This window comes from Notamacropus eugenii, chromosome 7, assembly GCF_028372415.1.
Source record: "Notamacropus eugenii isolate mMacEug1 chromosome 7, mMacEug1.pri_v2, whole genome shotgun sequence".
NCBI classification, from domain to species: Eukaryota; Metazoa; Chordata; class Mammalia; order Diprotodontia; family Macropodidae; genus Notamacropus; species Notamacropus eugenii.
Window position 1 is genome coordinate 108,419,159 of NC_092878.1, and position 19,328 is coordinate 108,438,486.

Here is a 19,328-nt window from a genome sequence, read left to right on the forward strand (position 1 = left end):
ATTTCATATATGAAAAAACTGAGGCAGAGATTAAGCAATTTGCCCAGTGTCACACAGCTAGTACATGTCTAAGGCTAGACTTGATGTTAGGTTTTCCTAATTCCAGGCCTGGAACACTATCCGCTGAACCACCTAATGATCCAAGGAGATGTCTATTCCCTGGCCTCCTCACCTGAACTTTATAAATTCTTGACCTTTTTTAGTTCTGCTGACTTGTGTGTGGTTAAGTTTCTGTAGACTGCTGCTGGAGTCTACTTATTCTACTGGGAGCTTCAGCAGTTTGTAACTGATTAAAATTCTTACAAGTTCTTCCTCCCCCTTTTCTTTGGTCTCCTGCCCTCCTTTATTCCATCACAGGATTTTCTACAGGATTAAAGTTGAACAGTTATTCTCCATTCTGTTTTTGGGCTAAGATTCACACTGCTCTTTACTCAGGTAGGCCACTGCTCCAATGCAAACACCATTGTTCCCCTTTGCCTTGGAACAGTGATTTAGAACTGGGTAAATATGAACATAGCTGTGATGAAGAATCCATTCCTAGGCCCATCATAAGTATAGGAATTCAATAAGATCATTTTCTGCCTAGGTGCTGTCCTCTTTCGGTCCCTAGGCTTGGAACTGTGACTGCCACAGGCTATTGCTACTACCCTGACTGTTGTATTGATAATACTGTACTGTACTCCTATTTATTCTCACCCCAGTGTTTATAGACATCTCTGTTTATCTTTCTAAGTAGCTCTGGGTCATAAAAAAAGGCTAATTGAGATTTTTTTTTTAACTTTCCTAATAGTGGTCTTTAGAGATAATTTATAAGGGAAGTTTTGAAGAAGCTAAGGCAAAACTTCTCGCTTCACCTTCTTAAGTCTGCAATTGATAATTGTTGGTTTAGAATACAATGAAAAGACGTAGATCTCATCTATCTATACATCAGTTAAATTTGCTCTAGTCAATGGTTAAATATTATTTTCTTCTCCAATTACTCTCCCTGATACAAGCTTTTTTTTTTTTTTCATTTTAGTATAAAAACATTTAATTCTGTGATTAAACAAGGTAACTTACATGCCCTACAGAAGTGTTTTTGCAAGTGGTTCGTAAATGGAACTTCACATTAAGATTTTGATATACTATGTGTACTCCAATAAAGATTTTAAAAGGGTATCAGATCAGGTCTTGGAATAGCTCTGAACTTTGGACTCCCTTGTGCTGTCTCCTCTGATTCTCTCAGTTAAATTCTTATCTGATTTATGATCAAACATCCATTTTAGTTGTTAGTCTTTTATCCTACACAACTGCTTGTGGCAACTATTCTCTAGACACTTTTCCTCATCTAGTAAAGAGCTAGGCAATATTCTGGTAAAAACAAACAAACAAATCCATTCTATGTTGCTGCTGTGCCAATTTATGCATCATTTTACTTTCTTTTTAAAATTTATTTATTTAACTTTTAACATTCATTTTCACAAAATTTTGGGTTCCAAATTTTCTCCCCATTTGTCCAGTCCCCCCACCCCAAAACACCAGGCATTCTAATTGCCCCTATCACCAATCTGCCCTCTCTTCTATCATCCCTCCCTTTCCTTGTCCCCATCTTCTCTTTTGTCCTGTAGAGCCAGATAACTTTCTATACTCCTTTACTTAGGTATTTCTTATTTCCTAGTAGCAAGAACAGTACATGACAGTTGTTCCTAAAACTTTGAGTTCCATCTTCTCTTCATCCCTCCCTCCCCACTCATTCCCTCTGGGAAGACAAGCAATTCAATATAGGCCATATCTGTGTAGTTTTGCAAATGACTTCCATAATAGTCATGCTGTGTAAGACTGACTATATTTCCCTCCACCCTATCCTGCCCCCCATTGCTTCTATTCTCTCTTTTGATCCTGTCCCTCCCCAAGTAATGACTTCAAATTGGTCCCTCCTCCCATTGCCCTCCCTTCCATCATTCCCCCCACCCTGCTTATCCCCTTCTCCCCCACTTTCCCGTATTGTAAGATAGGTTTTCATACCAAAATGAGTGTGAATTTTATACCGTCCTTTAGTTGAATGTGATGAGAGTAAGCTTCATGTTTTTTCTCTCACCCCCCCCCTTTTTCCCTCCACTGAAAAGTCTTTTGCTTGCCTCTCTTATGAGATAATTTGCCCCATTCCATTTCTCCCTTTCTTCTCCCAATATATTTCTCTCTCACCCCTTAATTTCATTTTTTAAAGATATGATCCCATCCTATTCAATTCACTCTGTGCTCTTTGTTTCTGTGTGTGCATGTGTGTGTGTGTGTGTGTGTGTGTGTGTGTGTGTGTGTGTGTAATCCCACCAACTACCCAGATACTGAAAAGTTTCAAGAGTTACAAATATTGCCTTTCCATGTAGGAATGTAAATAGTTCAACTTTAGTAAGTCCCTTATGACTTCTCTTTGCTGTTTACCTTTTCATGCTTCTCTTCATTCTTGTGTTTGAAAGTCAAATTTTCTTTCCAGCTCTGGTCTTTTCATCAAGAATGCTTGAAAGTCCCCAATTTCATTGAAAGACCAATTTTTCCCCTGAAGTATTATACTCAGTTTTTCTGGGTAGGTGATCACTGTTTTTAGTCCTAGTTCCTTCTGGAATATGATATCCCACACCCTTCAATCCCTTAATGTAGAAGCTGCTAGATCTTGTTATCCTGATTGTATTTCCACAATACTTGAACTGTTTCTTTCTAGCTGCTTGCAATATTTTCTCCTTGACCAGGGAACTCTGGAATTTGGCCACAATGTTCCTAGGAGTTTCTCTTTTTGGATCTCTTTCAGGAGGTGTTCTGTCGATTCCTTGAAGACTTATTTTGCCCCCTGGTTCTAGAATCTCAGGGCAATTTTCCTCGATAATTTCATGAAAGATAATGTCTAGGCTCTTTTTTTGATCATGGCTTTCAGGTAGTCCCATAGTTTTTAAATTGTCTCTCCTGGATCTATTTTCCAGGTCAGTTGTTTTTCCAATGAGATATTTCACATTATCTTCCATTTTTTCATTCTTTTGGTTTTGTTTTGTGATTTCTTGGTTTCTCATAAAGTCATTAGCCTCCATCTGTTCCATTCTAATTTTTAAAAAAACTGTTTTCTTCAGTGAGCTTTTGAACCTCCTTTTCCATTTGGCTAATTCTGCTTTTGAAAGCATTCTTCTCCTCACTGGCTTTTTGACCCTCTTTTGCCAATTGAGTTAGGCTAGTTTTCAAGGTGTTAATTTCTTCAACATTTTTTTGGTTCTCCTTTAGCAGAGAGCTGATCTGCTTTTCATGCTTTTCTTTCATCCCTCTCATTTCTCTTCCCAGTTTTTCCTCCACCTGTCTAACTTAATTTTCGAAATCCTTTTTGAGCTCTTCCATGGCCTGAGCCCATTGAATATTTATTCTGAATGTTTGGGATACAGAAGCCTTGAGTTCTGTGTCTTTCCCTGATGGTAAGCCTTGTTCTTCCTCATTGGAAAGGAAGGGAGGAGATATCTGTTCACCAAGAAAGTAACCTTCTATGGTCTTATAGTTTTTCCCTTTTCTGCGCATTTTCCCAGCCAGTGACTTGACTTCTGAATGTCCTCTCCAAGCCCTACTTGCCTCCAGAGCTACCCAGCCAGCTCTTGGGGTCTGAGATTCAAATGCTGCTTCCCAGCCTCAGGGCTTTCAGAGGGGGTAGGGCTGCTATTCTGTGTGAGATTAAGTTCAGGTGGGCCAGGGCTTCCACAAGGGGCTCAGTTCCCTCAGGGGGTTTATGTGGAGACCTTCAACAATGGAACTGGGCTCCTGCCTGCTTGGGGAGCCCTTGTCTGCTGCTGCCTCTGCTGCTGCCTTCCGAGGGGGCCCAAGCCATGAAGACACCCCACTCCCCTCCCAGAGAGTCAAAAAGCCTCTCTTACTCACCCCTGGCACCTGTGGGTGGAGGGACCTGCGTGGCAGCTGAAGATTCTGTCCCTGAAGCCTGCTCGGATCTGCTCCTTTTGGTGCTTCACGGCCAAGCAGGGCTGGACTCTGCTCTGGGTCTGGTGCACGATGGACCTTTGGTGTTTGTTTTCAGGGCTCTCTGGAACAGAAATCTCCTGTGCTCCATTGTTTTGTGGCTTTCCCTGCTCCAGAATTTGTTGGGAGTTCTTCTTTATAGATATTTTATGGGCTGTGGGTTCAGAGCTAGCATATGTGTATCTTTCTACTCCACCTTCTTGGCTCCTCCATTTTACTTTCTTATATACAAATTACAAGGACTAAAGGAAATGGAAGACAAAACCTGTGTCTTACTCCCCCAACTATACCCAAGAGTCTACTCTCTTTCTGATGACTCAGTGAATTATATTATAAAAAAATTATATTTTCTTTATATATTCTGAATATACAGAAAAATACAGAAAATATAGAAAATAGAATATATTCTGTTTTGCTCCTGGCATTTATCCTGGAGTTGTCAGGCAGCAAACACCATATTGACTGTTCCTCTGCCCTTTCTGAAAACACACTGACTCTCAGGTAAATGACCATCTTCCAGGGGAAGGTTCAGATTATTAAGGAGGACTCTAGCAAGAATCTTCCCAGCAATGACTAAGGGAGACACCCTCCTGTGATTGTCACAGGACAATCTACTCTCTTGACCTTTATAGAGATGGATAATAGAGGCATTCTTGAACTCCTAGATGATAACCTCCTTTTGTCATATAACCTGGAAAATTTCAATCATCTTTTGTTTGAGCAATGGTCCCCCCTACCTTGTAAATATCAGCTGGAAGAAAATCAGCACCAGGTACTTTGCCACATGAAAGTAACCTAACGGCCATCAAACCCTCTGCTTCAGTTGGAAGTTCAGCTAAGGAGGGATTAACTTCAACCTGAGGTAAATGGTCAATGGCCTTAGTATTGACTAATGATGGTCTTTTAAGAACACTATGGAAGTGCCAGCTTCATCTCTCTAAGATCATATCCTTATCTCTAATCCGCACTGAGGAGTTGTGATGCACCATAGATTTTTGTTCATAAATAGCTTCCAGGGAATCACAAAAGCACTTTGAATTGTTAGTATCAGCATAAAACTGAATTTAATCTCCCTTCTTACTTAATCAGGTATTCTGCATCTCTCTAAGCTTTGCTTTTGTTTCTGATGGATTAAATGTTGCCTTCTTAGAGGTGGATGAACTATCCAGCTGGTAAATCCTGTGGAGTTTTCATATTTTATTTAGTAGCTTCTGAGTTTCCTTATCATTTTCATCAAACCAGTTTTGGTGTTCATGAGTGTTCTGACTCAGATGAGCAAATGCAGGGTAGGGTGTAATTGTAGTGGGGTGTACGTGAAATGGGTATAGGATGTGTTCAAGGAAGACCAGGGCCTTTGGTGTGATGGCTGCCATACCCTTTTCTGGGCTGTCTTCCCTCTTTGGTGTCCACCTGTTCCACCCAACTCTCACCTGTGTCTCCAAGAAGTTGCAGCATGCAGGGCAGCCACACCCTGTGAAATGCAGATACATATGTATATATAAAACATACCTAAATCAAAGAGAAATCAGGAATGATTATAATTTTGTGTGAATTAATACATTTTGAAAGATATTAGTTGATTCAGGATTTATAAACAGAAATCTTTTAAATTAATGTTTTGAATTTGTTATATAGTTATATTTTTAAATGAAGTTATGTATAACAAAGATCTGCTCTTTCATATACAATCCTCTTTTTCTTTTGTGCTTTGTATATGTGTGACAGGACCAGCCATTCAACAACCAACCTTTCCTCTTACTCCCAGCTTGGAAAGTAGACAAAGCTATTTCCTATACATGATTTTCCTAAATGATTAGATTCCCCATTTCCTTTCTGTTCTTGGACATAGCTTTCCTCAACTTCTTTTCCATTCTCTCCCCAGACAACTTAGAATAGACTCAAAACAAAGTTGACCCGGGGATTTTATTAGCTCTGGTTTCCAAGACATGACTTCTTATTGATCTAAGGGTTAAAAAAGTCCTAGACACAGGACATCCAGCATCTCATAATTGTAGGTTAAATATACTTATATCTAGACATACATTTTTTTTACTTATTTCATTAAGTATTTTCCAATTTCTTGTAAAATTTAGCATTTTTTCTTTTTTAAATTTTGAGTTCTAAATTATCTCCCCTCCTTAAACCTAAACACTCTTTGGGAAAGTAAGCAAAATGATGTTAATAATACATATAAAGTCATGCAAAGTATAGTTCCATATTAGTCATGTTTCAAAAGAAACATTAAGAAAAAACATGGAAAATAAAGTTAAAAAGTAACCCTTTCTCTGTATTTATAGTGTATCAGTTCTCTCCCTCTGAAGGTGGATACCATTTTTAGAGTCCTTTGGAATTGTCTTCTATTTTGTCTAGATTAGAATAGCTACATTTTTCATAGTTGACCATGTTAATAATACTGCTGTTATTGTATCAGTCTCCTGTTTCTGCTCATATCACTTTGTATGAGTTCATATAATTGTATGTTTTTTTCCTGACATCACTCCACCCATCATTTCCTACAACATAAAAGTATTCCAATACAATCATATACATCATTCCTCAATTGATGGAAATCCTGTTGATTTCCAATTCTTTGCCACCACAAAAAAAAGAAGTTGCTATCCATATGTGTGTAAAAATAGGTATTTTGATCCCCAGCAGTGGTCTGCAGATCAATCAACCCACAGGTGCCAAAAGTCAGTAAGAGGGCTTTTTCAGCTGGCCAAGAAGGGAGCAGGGTCTCCCCATAGCTCCAACATGAGGCGCCAGCGGTAGAGGCCTCATGGAATGGTTAAGTGTGCTGAGGAGGGGAGAGATGGGGAGAATATTTGGAATTTAAAATTTTGTGGAAATGAATGTTGATTTCTTTAAGCTACAGAACTAGTAGCTGAGGCAAAAGGTCAACAGAATTTAATAACCTTTTTTGGAGGGAGTTCCAAATTTTTCTTCAGAATTATTAGACTAGTTACAACTCCACCAACAGTGAATTGGTGCTTCTGTTTTCATACATACCCTCTAGCATTTGTCATTTTTCTTCTCTGTCATGTTAGCTAATCTGATAGGTATAAGAAGGTAAGACAGAGTTGTTTCAACATGCATTCTCTAATCAGTAGTACTCTAGAGCATTTTTTCATGTGGCTATTGATTTCATCTTCTGAAAATTACCTATTTATATACTTTGACCATTTATCAAGTGGGGAAAGGAAATTAAACACATTTGCTGCAGTTTGCTATATATTTGTGAAATGAGTCTTTTATTGGAAAAAGCAGATAGAAAAACATCCCCCAAGGTTTCTGTTTACTTCTTGATAATGTTAGAATTTCTGCTAAACTCTTGAGAATGTAGTGATAGTAGATATTCTTGCTACCACCCTGATCACCCTTACTGTGAATGATTCCAGTTTAACACCATAATAGGTAATGCTTTCTCCTGGTTTTAGATAGAGTCTAGTTATCATTTTAAGAAAAGTTCCTTTTATTCCTATGCTTTCTAGTGTTTTTAATTAGAGCGGGTGTTGTACATCATCAATGACTTTTTCTGCAACTAATGTGATTTTTGGTTATTTTTTTAATAATATGATCAATCATGTTGATATATCACCTGGTCATAGTATATAATCTTTGTGATATGTTTCTGCAATCTTCTTCCTAGTACTTTATTAATTTTTTTTTTGCCTTGATATTTCATTAAGGAAATTGATCTACTTTTCCCTGTTTTCAATTTATTTCTCTTAACATATTGGTCTTATAAAATTTTTTTGATAGGTTTTTTTCTTTACTTATCTTTTCCAAGATGTGATTTCAAGCAGTGTGTTGAGATTAATTGTTCCTTAAATGTTTTGTCTGATTCCCATGTAAATGCATCTGGTACTGGGATTTTTTTCTGAGATCGAGCTTATTCAATATTTTCCCTTAAAATAGGGTTAGATAAAAGTTCTATTTCTTCTTTTGTTAATAGAAACAGTTTATGTTTTTGTACATATTAATCAATTTCACTTAGATTATCAGTTTCATTGGGGCAAAATAACTCTTAAAATTGCTTGAATTTCATATTCATTAGTGGTGCATTAACTCTTTTTATTTTTGCTGCAGGCAATTGGTTTTCAGTTTTTTTTTAATCAAAATATCAATTTATCTATTTATTTTTCATAAAACTGGCTCCTACTTTATTAATTTAACTATTTTTCTTACAATTTTATTAATCTGTTACTTGATTTTCAGAATTTCAATTTTATTTTTTTCTATAGTAACCTTATTACTTCTTTTCTATTAATTTATTTATTTGTTTTCAACAATCACTTCCACAAGATTTTGAGTTCTGAATTTTCTCTTCATCTCTCCCATCCACCAACCCCAAGAGATAGTGCATCTTGATTACCCCTTCCCCCTTTTGTTATAAGGCAAGACAGATTTCTATAACCCATTGCCTGTATGTCTTATTTCACAGGTGAATGTAAAAACAGTTTTTAAAATTCATTTTTAAAACTTTGCTTTCCCACCTCTCTCCCTTCATCCCACCCTGTTCGTCACCCCTGAAAAGGCATGCAAGTTGATATAGGTTATACATGCGTAGTCATCAAAACACTTCCATAACAGTCATGATATGAAAGACTATATTTCACTCCGTTCTATCTTGCCCCCCATTTATTATATTCTCTCTTTTGACCTTGTCCTTCCTCAGAAGCATTTATTTCTATTTACCCCCTCCTCTAATTTGCCCTCCCTTCTATCTTCCTCCACAAAGCAAGCTTATCCCCTCCCCTCCTTACTTTCCTGTAGTGTAAGATGGATATTCATACCAAATTGAGTGTTCATGTTATTCCCTCCTCAAATCAAATCACAGGAGAGTAAGGTTCACTATCTCTCACCTTCCCTCTCTTTGAAAAAGCTTTTGCTTGTCTCTTTTAGGTGAGAGATTATTTACTCCACTATATTTCTCCCTTTCTCCTTCCCCCAATTTATTCCTCTCTCACCTTTAATTTCATTTTTAGATATCATTACTTCACATTCAAGTTACCTTTTGCCCTCTGTCTATATGTATATAATGTTTTAATGCAGAAGCTCCTAGATCTTGTGTTATCCTGATTTTGTTTCCACAATACTCAAATTGTTTCTTTCTGGCTGCTTGCTGTTTTTTCTCTTTGAGCTAGGGTCTCTGGAATTTTGTCACTATATTCCCAGGAGATTTTCTTTTGGAATCTCTTTCAGGAGGTGTTTGGTGAATTCTTTTCATTTCTATTTTACACCCTGGTTCTAGATTTTTGGAGTAGTATTCCTTGATAATTTCTTGAAAGATGATTTCTAGGCCTTTTTTTTTATCCTGGCTTTCAGGTAGTTCAATAATTTTTAAATTATCTCTCCTGGCTCAATTTTTCAGGTCAGTGGTTTTTCCAATAACATATTTCACATTGTCTGCTATTTTTTTTCATTCCTTTGGTTTTGTTTTATAATTTCTTGATTTTTCAAGAAGTCATTAGCTTCCAACTGCTTCATTCTAATCTTTAAGGAATTATTTTCTCTAGTGAGCTTTTGGACCTCCTTTCCATTTAGTCAATTTTGCTTTTTAAGGCATTCTTTTCCCCATTGGCTTTTTAGAACTCTTCAGTCATTTGGGTTAGGCTACTTTTTAAGATGTTATTTTCTTCAGCATTTTTGGGTCCCTTTTAGCAAGCAGTTGACTTGTTTTTCATGATTTTCTTTTATCACTCTCATTTTTTCTTCCCAGTTTTTCCTGTACTTCTATTACTTGATTTTCAAAATCCTTTTTGAGTGCTTCCATAACCTGAAACGAATTCATTTTTCTTGGAGTTTTTGGATGTAGCAGTTTTGACTTTGTTATCTTCTGTTTATTTATTTTGGTTTTCACTGTCACCAAATTAAGATTCTATAGTCTGTTTTTCTTCTACTTTTTCCTCATTTCTCCAGCCATTTAGTTTAGTTTTGAGATCTTTGTCAAGGTAATTTTCTGTTTCCAGTGGGGAAGGGGGATATGCTGCTTGCTGTTCAATCCCCCCACAATCTGTGGACCTAGAGTTGTAGAAGCAGAGTCTGATGCTGCCCCTGCTGCTGCTGTGGCTGCCAAGGGATCATCCACCCCCTCTGCTGCCCTGGCACTGAGGCTTGACCACATTTCTTTCTCACCCAGTTTGGACAGTTTTGTTCCACTTATCTTCAGATTTGTCCTTGACATTTTGGGGTCACGAAGTCTGGAAACCAGCACAGGTACCAGAAATTCAGTACCTCTAAAACCTGCTAAGGGTCTTGTCTGTGCTGTTGTGGCCATCCCTGGACTATACTCTGCTCCAAGAGTGGGTGATAGACACATCCTGGAGACTTCCCAGGCTGTCTTGGGTGGCAGATTTGCTTCACTTCACTCCATCGTTCTATGGCTTCTGCAACTCCAGAATTTGTTCAGAGTCGTTTTTACAAGAATTTCACTGGGCTTAGGGTGAGAGCTCTAGCAAGTCTGAGTTTCTACTTTGCCATCTTCCCATTTTATTATTTAACGGGGAGGGAGGAGGTTTAGGGGAGGGTTACTTGTGATTTTTTAGCTATTTTTTCAGCTGCCTATCTGGTGCACTGATCTGTTTTTTTCTCTCTTTATGCATGTATATGTATCCCTCTATTTTTTCTTTTTCTGCAGAAATTTTATCAAGCCTTGTCCCTCTTGTCAGAATATTTATTTTGCTTGTTTTCAATTGTTTTGTTTATTTTTCTATATTCCTTGACACACATTTTTAGATAAGATTATTTAATTTCTAATTAATTTTAAACTTTGTTTCCATGCTCCTTTATTGAATGTCTTTTTTTTAAAATTCTACAATAGTCTGAAAAGAATGTGTTTAATATTTCTGCTTTTCTTCATTTGGTCATGGGGTTTTCATGTCATAATATATGGTCAATTTTTGAAGGTGTCATGGATAGCTAAGAAAAAGGTATACCCCCCTCAATTCTTATTCCATTTTCTCCAGAAGTCTATCATATCTAACTTGAAAAATAAACTATTCATCTCCTTAACTTTATTTTATGCTTAAATTTATCTCTTTCTGAAAGGGGAAAATTGAGATCTCCTGTTAGTGCAGTTTTACTGTGTATTTCCTTCTATAATTAATTTTATTTTCTTTTGCATATGGTTAAATTTCTGTATTTTCAGTTGTTTTATCTGTGGATACTTTAGATAGGAAATTTATAATTCAGAAGGTTAAGGCAACAATCTTATACTTTCCCTTTCATTACAGTTCTTTTGGGCCATGTTCTTCTAAGATTTCTGCTATCTTTACATTATAACTATATGTTCTCTCTCTGAGGTCAAAGACTTCAGCCTGTAGATAGATCGTGTATATGTATATGTGTGTGTGTGTGTGTGTGTGTGTGTGTGTGTGTGTGAATGTGTGTGTGAGTATGTGTTTAACATTGCTGCCTTTTGCTTTTTTTTCTCCTGCAAGTCTTAAGGTTTCTAAATAAGTTAATTTCTTATTTGAATTTTTGGAGAAAAATTTCACCATGGATTAGTTCTCTCCCTTGAATTTCTCTTTGATTAAAAAAAATCTTTTATGAGAAATGTGAGTACACAAATTTACATATCCTCACCCATATATATATATGTATATATATATGTATCGATTACAAATTTATTTTCTTATGAATTCAAATTTTCTTTAAATTATTTTGAAATTTCTTTTTGTTGATGAATTCTTTCTCAGAATTCCACAGAATTCTGAAATAAATTAGGTGGTTTGTTCATTTACCTTTGTCTTGCAATTTGTCTTAGGGAAACTTTTCAATAGGTTTAATGGACTAATTTTCATTTTCCTCCTAGTTAGGATCCTTTCTGGTAAAATATCTGTTTGCCTCTTTATTTTTTATTGAGTTTAATGCATATTCTTCTATTCAAAATCTCTGATGTGCCAGCCATGTCCCCTTAAAATGTTTTATCATATTTCACTTTGGTAATGGGTACTACAGCCCTTCACCCACTAGTGCCATGCCAAAGAAAATTACCTCAGGTTCATATATATAAATTGCCTCAGGTATATATATACATATATATACATATATATATACATATATATATATATATATATATATATATATATATATACACACACACACAAGTATATGTATATATATTTATAGATATATCTATATAGATATATATTATATCTATTTATGTATATCTATATAGATATAGATATAGATATATATTATCCTCGTTCCCTGAGTTGCATGTCCAGGGTGTGGGAGGAGGAGACATAGTTAAAATGGTCTATGCTTATATTTTTTTTCCTTTGTTGGCATAGAGTCCAATGCTAGATATTTACTTAATTTCTTTCTCTGATTCTTTTCCTTCTGATTTCCATTGATGTTTGCCACTTTTTGTAGTATTCCCATAGTATTTAATAAATGCTTATTGCCTTGTTGAGAGAATACAGAGAAAATGTTCTACATAAAGCCTCTGTGATGGTCTTTGGAAGAGTGAGGCCATACTCTATGGTGCTTCATGTGACTGTGCAGAATTATGATTATCACTTATTGCAGAGAGCTAAAGGGGCCAATAGGGGTGAGGTATAATAAACAGATGTTACATCAGACAATAATTCTAACATGGAATCCAGATATAAACCTGAGTGTCAGATTGTGCTTCTCCACTGCTTTGAAGGTTAGTAGGAGGGAGTATTTAGAATTTCTTTAAGTATGTTCTTCTATGTTGATTCATAAAAAATGCCTTTACGGGATTCTTTCTTGATCCAGAAGAACTTTCTCTACATCTATTATGCAATTCCATTTGTGGGCATATTTAGACGAATCCTGAGCCCAGTGTTAAAGTGGAGCTCCAAAATATTTGATTATTTTAAAATAACTCCTTTCGTGAGGAGAAGAGAGAAGAAAAAGAACAGCTGTATTTTCTGTACTTCCTTTCCTCAAAATCATAAGTTTTTGACTTAATTCACTTTGAAATCAACTTAGATATCAAGACTTCCAGCTTACACAGATTTTTGAGGTGACCATGAAAAACAACCCTGGTGGTGGCCTTAGTTAGTTTTCCATTTTTGGTCTCAAAAATGTACAAACAGCTTTCAGCTGGTGCTGACTAAAATCTTGGCTTGAGATTGACCTTAGCCATTTCCTGAGTTGCCCACATAGCATGGGCTTGCCAAAATTTCTTCATGTTTACTTAAATTTTAAAGACATTTGGCTTGGAAAGATTTTCCTCCTCAGATGCTGCCCATTCTCTCTTCCTCCCCAGGACTCTACCTGTTTGATTCCTTGATTTATCTTTCTTCATTTCCCATTTTTATACCACTTTGATTTTTGAAAAAAAGATAAAAAAGATCCACTAACATCAGAGCTGTGATTAAATTTTGTATTTAAACCAAATTTGGAGCATTATTAGACTTATACATTTTTTATCTATTGTAGGGGAAGGGACAATGGTGGGGGGGGGGTCTTAGCTCTAGGCGTAGTATTAGCTAAAAGAAATGTTCCTCATGAAATGAGAATAATTTATTTAGCTCCAGGAATTAATTTTTCATGTTAAGAAAATGAAAGTTGGAGCCAGATAAACTGCAGCAAAGGCTGAAGCAAAATGCATTTTTAATTACAAGGGTGCCATTGAAAGATGAAATAAATGAAAAACAATCCATAGTTTAGAACCAAACTTTGAAGAATAATATTAAGTCTCAATAGGGCAAAAACTTTTCCATTTTACAAAGAAACAGTATCTTTCAAATAATCAGTGATCATTTCGATATGAGAAAGAATCATTTGTTTGTATTATGTGATGCTTGAGCAAATACAGTGACAAGTTGGCACAATGTTTTGGGAGTAGTTCTTGTAAGGACATGATTTTTAAAAATAAGAACAAAATATATTTTAAAGGCATTTTATGTCTAATATTAAATAGACTTTGGATTAAATGGACCTAAGTAAAGAAGGAAAAGAGAATAGTTTGGTTTTAAAAAGCAGTATTCTAAAACATAATCCATCTTTATAGTCATGTATTTGATGGTGAGGATCATAGAAATTAAGATCCTACAATTGCTTATTGCTGTCTAGGCAAAAAAAAAAATTAAAAAGAAAACAAAAATAACTTTTGATTCTTTAGAAAAAACACTTTAATGTTTCTCAAAAGCAATGTGTACACTATCTATATATCTATCTATACATATGCACATGTGTATAGACATATGTGTATTATATATATTCATATATATGTATGTATATATGTATATACACACACATATAACATTGTTGATGACCTTTGAATTATCAAAGAGGTACAAAATAGTGAAGCAAACAGTAAGTCACACTTCCAGGATGTCCAGTGCAGAGTTTAAATGGAACAGAGTCTACTTAATGAAGGTAATATACACCACACGCTCTTCTTCAATGATGATTTTGTTTTGATTGCATCAAATCCTGTAATATTATAGAGCTTCCAAAATGAGATATACAGTCTCTCAAATAAGTTTGGCCTAATTTTCAGCAGTGCAATCACCTAGCAAAATGAAGAATAATCATGTTCTGGACTATGAAATTGGATGGAAAAATTTTCAGCTGTTCCATCAGACAAATATCTTGGAAAGAAACTATATATGGAAAAGTAAGGGTAGCTAGAATGAATGGAAGGGAGATAGCAGATTTGATCACTTTTGAGAAGATGAGGAGAAGCTGTCAAACTTCTTAAAATACAAGTAACTTCTTTCAACATCAATAATCTTTTGATGATTCGAGTATGATATTCAATATGGTATGTGGCAAAAATAAAGTTGAAGAACAAAAGGAAAACAAAGATGCTTATGCTAGGTATTATATGAATAGCTTGAAACACAGTGAAAGTGAAGAATTGCACAAGCAAAAAAATGTAAATTTGTAATCAGTGAGTCACTCAACTAGCATTTATCTAGCATCCACTATGTGGGAAAGATGACTCACCAGAAAAGAAGTGGGTCAGACATATGACAAGAATGAGAAATAATTGTTGGTAAGCTAATAGACTCTACTGATAGAAATAAATATCAAGAGATTCAAAGAAGAGTTGAGGGTGGAGGAAGAGAAAGAATCCTCTGTATAGGATTATTTTCTATGATAGTAAATGAATTATTTCATGTATACACAAAAGTATCACAAAGTATGACTAGATTTTGATCTATATCCCTGAAAGGAATGTCCATAATGTAGAAATTACTTGATGAATGAGTTAATACAGTTCAATCTTGCTTAGTGAGGCTAATGAATCCCAGGAAGGTGCAGTACTCCTAAAATCTGCACTGTGTATTAACATTGGACTGATAGCAATTACCATATGCTATATAGTTATAACTCCATATAGTGTGAATTCAAAAACACACAAATAATTCATGGGATTCATTATTTGCACTGTTATGGAATGGATTTAGCTATATGACACTCCATGAATGAAGCCATTAACATAACCTCTAAATTAAGGTTAAACTGTTTACTTATATAAATAGAATACTTTAGACTCTTGAGACTACTTGAATTATATCAGAAATTAGGTCATTACATGGTGACTTTTCATTGGACTTTCCCCAAGCTTGAAATCCCTTAGATATTTACTCTCCGTGGTTTTCTGGGCAAGTCACTTAATTTCCGTTTCCATCATTTTCTTCAAATCTACCTTGTTTGTTTGTTTGTTTGTTTTTTTATGAGGATCAAATGAAATATTTGTAAAGTATATAGCATAGTTTCTGGAACATATTAGATTCTTTATGAAAGTTCCTTTCCTTATTTTACTTTCTCCTCATCTCTTCACTTCAATTTCCTGAGTACCCTGACTTTCTGAATCAACTTAGGTGAAAGATAATCTCGGATGGGGAAAGTTCTGGTATGAAAGCTGGGATTTAACAAGGTATCTATTCTGTATACATATAATTATGTGCAGGTTGTTTTCCCTCAGTAGAAGGTAAGTTCTGTGATGGCAGAGATACTGATTTGCCTTTCTTCAAATGCTCAAATGTTTACATACAGTCAGTGCTTAATAAATCCTTGTTGACTTACTCACTGACTTAGTGACCAACTGCATATGTTGAAATATGTGTGAAGAATGAGTCAGCAATGACTTCAGTGTTGCAGATTTCAGTGAATTAAAGGATTATTGAGTCTTCAAAAAAATAGGGACCTTTGAGAAACAATGAATATGGTGATTGAGAGGGAGAAAATACAATATATTATGCTTTGTTACTCATTTCCTCAGAAAGGAATCCAAAAAAAAGTTTTCATGTGTATATAGTTACTATTATCAATTAATAACTAAAAGAATTGCTAGGAATATTAAAGTTTATGTCTTTTATTAAACAGAGATCACACATGCCACTTCAAGTTTTCTAAATATTCCATCACTTGATCTTCATAATATCATTGTGATACAGGTCCAGGATGATACCATATTTTTTTCTTTTGGGGAAACAGACATTAGTTGACTAGCTACATATACTAAATCATCAGCATTTCTATATATTACCAACAGAAAAAAAGATAGAGAAATTCCATTGAAAAGTATGCAGACATAAAATGTTAGAGATTGTACATTTCATGACATATCTAGGAACTACAAAAAGGGAATTACAAACTACTTTTCAGAAGAAAAACAAAGAAAAATTTAAATAATTAGAAAAAATATTAATTGCTCATGTATAGGCTAAAAATGCAAGAAAAAAAGAATTCTACAAAAATTAATATATTCATTCAGTACCTTATCAAAGTACCTAAACTATTTTACAGAACTAGAAAAAATAATAAAATTCATCTAGAAAAACCAAAATGAAGAACAATAAGGAAATCAATGAAAAAAATTAAGAAATGCACACTATTAGCACCATATTTTGAAATATATTATAAATGAGTAATCATCAAAACATTCTGTCATTTGCTATGGTGCATCAATAGTATGCAATATACAGTCATAAATGATCAAATCTAGCATTTGATAAACCCACAGCTCCAAGATTTTGGGATAAGAAGCAAGTATTTGACAAAAATTTCAGAGAAAGCTGGAAAATATTTTTTGCATAAAGTAAGCATAAAATAATCTTTTGCACAAAGTGGCAAGATAAGGTCAAAACAGGTATATAATATAGACATCAATTATGAAATCTTAAGCACATTAGAGGACTATGGAAAAAATTATCTATCAGCCTTGTAGGAAAAGGAAGAGTTTCTTACAAGACAAGAGCTAGGAGCTAAAATAGATAATTTGGATTTATTGAATTTTGTTTAAATGCAAAAAATGCAGCCAAAATTATAAGGAAAGTAGAAAACTGGGGTGCAGGGATTGCAGCTTCTTTTTTCTGTAAAATGACTTCATTTCTCCAACATATAGTGAACTGAGTCAAATTTGAAAAAATGAGAATAGTTGTTCAATTCATAAATGGTCAAAGGTTATAAACAGTAAGTTTTCAGAGGAAGAAATCAATGTCATCAATCATCATATAAAAATATTCTCTAAATTACTCATAATCAGAGAATTGTAAACCAAAACAACAATGAAGTTGTACCTCATACATATAAAATTGGCTAATAATTCAGAAAAGGAAAAGGAAAATGACCAATGCTAGAGAGGATGGCAAAACTAGGTACACTAAACTGTTGATAAAGCTGTGAACTGGTATAACTACCTTGGAGAACAGTTTAGAATTATTCCCAAAGGGTTATTATGTTGTAACTTTTCTTTGACACAGCAATACCACTGCAATGTTTATCCCAAAAAGATCAAAGGAAAACGAAAAAAGACCTTGATGTACAAAAATTATTTATAGCAGTTCTTTTTTATTCCACTTTTATCAAACCTTGGAAATTTAGAGGGTATCCATTAATTAGAGAGTGACTGAATAAGCTATGATGTATGATTTTTGGGGGGTATTATAATGTTATGGGTTTTGGTGAAGGGTTTGGTTTCAGGAAAAACAATACACCAGCAGCAGCAACAACAAAAGACAATGGCCAGATTGACGCCAACTGATGTAAAGTGAAGTTAGAAGCCAGGAGATCATTAAGCATTGTAATAGTCATGTTGTATTGGTGACCAGCCATGAAAGACCAGCCTTCTCTCATCAATGCAATGATCCAAGACAATTTCAAAGGATTCATGATGAAAAAATACTATTTCCTTATAGAGAGAAAACTGATGAACCATGAATACCGATTGAAGAATGTAATTTTTCACTTTATTTTTCTTGCATTTTTGGCAGGAATTGAATACAGGAATATGTTTTGCATGAAAAAGTAATCCTTTTCTCTTCCAATAGAGTGTTATACAAACACTCCATGCTTGAATCCCAGTTTGCATATGAAAATAAAAGAAAAAACAAATAAAAGATGCTTTGAAAAATCAGAATTAAGGAAAACTTCAAAGACTTAAGAAAGTTTTTATATCAAATTATGCATCTGACCCTTCTATTATTAAAAATGGTAGTTGAATTGAAATAATGGAGATAATTTACATAATGTTGGAATCCTGGGTCTTTTGAAGTATTTTGAAGAAAATGTGTATCTATCTTTTAGGTAGTTCAGATCAGAAGAAAGATAAATATGAACATCTCAAATATTTATTTATTCATAAGACTAGAGATTTGTGTCTGGAAGGGAGCTCTAAGGAGACAATGACATCCCTTACTTTAACTGATTAGGAAAATGGGGCTCACAGAAGTGAAATTATTTGGACTCTTCTGCTTCAAAACTAGTTCTGTCCCCATTCCAAACTCTGCCTTATTATTTCCAGGTCTTGATGATTCAAATTTATATAATCTAGCTGAAAATGAGAAAATTATTCTTTCCCATCCTACCCTTCACTACAAGCTAAGAACATGAGGCAGAGGAACGACTGTGTAATTCTTGATGCCATTTTCTTTTATTTGTGTTTCCTGGAGTAAAGATTCCAACTCATACTTTGGGAATATAGTAATCCATTTCTTGGAAGACTAAGTTTTAAGTTCTAATTTTGTCTAGGGTAGGCTGTTACTGAATAATTACAAGTAGTTCCAAATCACTGAGAATGCCTTTTCCATCTGACTAAACAAGGTGCAAGTTACCTACTTTTCTCTATTGTGTTTTCCCAATAACAATATTTTTCCTGAAAACAAAACAAAACCATTCCCAAAGGACCTGAAACCTTCTGTCTTTCCCTGCATTTCTAAATGCTCACTACAGATTTAAAACTTCATGTAAGCATTTAAGTTCACTCAACATAAAAATCATCATTTACATAGTATTTGTACACCGTTTTTTAAAAGAAATTACTTCCTATGCAGATACAATTTTCACAAGATGTGTGTTTTGGAATATGTATGTACATGTATCCACACAAGTGTGTATACACACATATTATACAT